This window comes from Alexandromys fortis, unplaced genomic scaffold (genome assembly GCF_014885135.2).
Source record: "Alexandromys fortis isolate MF-2015 unplaced genomic scaffold, M_Fortis_MF-2015_v1.1 scaffold_124, whole genome shotgun sequence".
Lineage (NCBI taxonomy): Eukaryota > Metazoa > Chordata > Mammalia > Rodentia > Cricetidae > Alexandromys > Alexandromys fortis.
In genome coordinates, this window is record NW_026067995.1 from 1,650,393 (window position 1) to 1,651,234 (window position 842).

Consider the following 842-nt stretch of genomic DNA (forward strand, 5'->3'; position numbering starts at 1 on the left):
CTTCAATAATCATAGCTGTAGCAATAATATAGGAAGGCAGAAAATGGCATCGCCCTTGAGCTAATTTCCTGTGACGCATCTGTGTGAAACCCAGAAGTCTGCCTGGCTTTGCAGGATGGACAGTGCCATGGGTGCTTTCACTTCTCTAAAACAGGAGCATTGGGAGATGCAGACCCCAGAGCACCCTTGTGAGGCTTTACTATCATTTGAAAGGTGCTGACCACAGCTTGAGAATAAATATCAGCTGGAAATAGTGGTAGTGGCAACCGTGGTAACTGGGAAGACACAACATATAGCCATCTGGAGGTACCACAGTTTTGTGGTGGTTAAACAAGTTTTAAAATATCATGTGGCTAAGAAGATTCGGGTTGTTGAACTAGTTTCATTTTAGCTAGTGTTCTGTTTTCAGGCTACACAATGCTATGACTATCCTAATTTGATTAGAAGTATAAAATGTTACCAGAAACTGATTTGTGGGAATTATTACCTTTACCAATTCAGGCAGTTTGACAAAAAAGTAAGACCACAGTCCAGCGTGGGCTATTTCGCTTAGTATGGTTTATGACTATCTTGGAACCTACACTGAAGGGGAAAAAAGAAGTATAAACTGGGAGCGAGAGAAACAGCTCAGTGGTTAAGAGCATTTTTTTTTTCTGGTGGAAGATCTAGGTTTGTTTCCCAGCACCCACATATATCCTCACAACTATCTATTCCAGTGATAGGGATCTAGCACCCTCTTCTGATCTGCTTGGACAGTAGGCATGCATGTGACGCATGTACTTAAATGAAGGCAAAAAAAACAAAAAAAAAGAGAGAGAGAGAGAGAGAGAGAGAGAGAGAGA

At 41.4% G+C, this 842-nt stretch overlaps 1 non-coding gene across 1 annotated transcript; it reads left to right on the top strand.

The window, feature by feature from the left end:
* Positions 1 to 456: 456 nt before the first annotated feature.
* Positions 457 to 584, top strand: LOC126512440 (small nucleolar RNA SNORA4). Its single transcript, XR_007595039.1, has one exon. It is a non-coding gene; the product is annotated as a small nucleolar RNA SNORA4 (small nucleolar RNA).
* Positions 585 to 842: the final 258 nt, after the last annotated feature.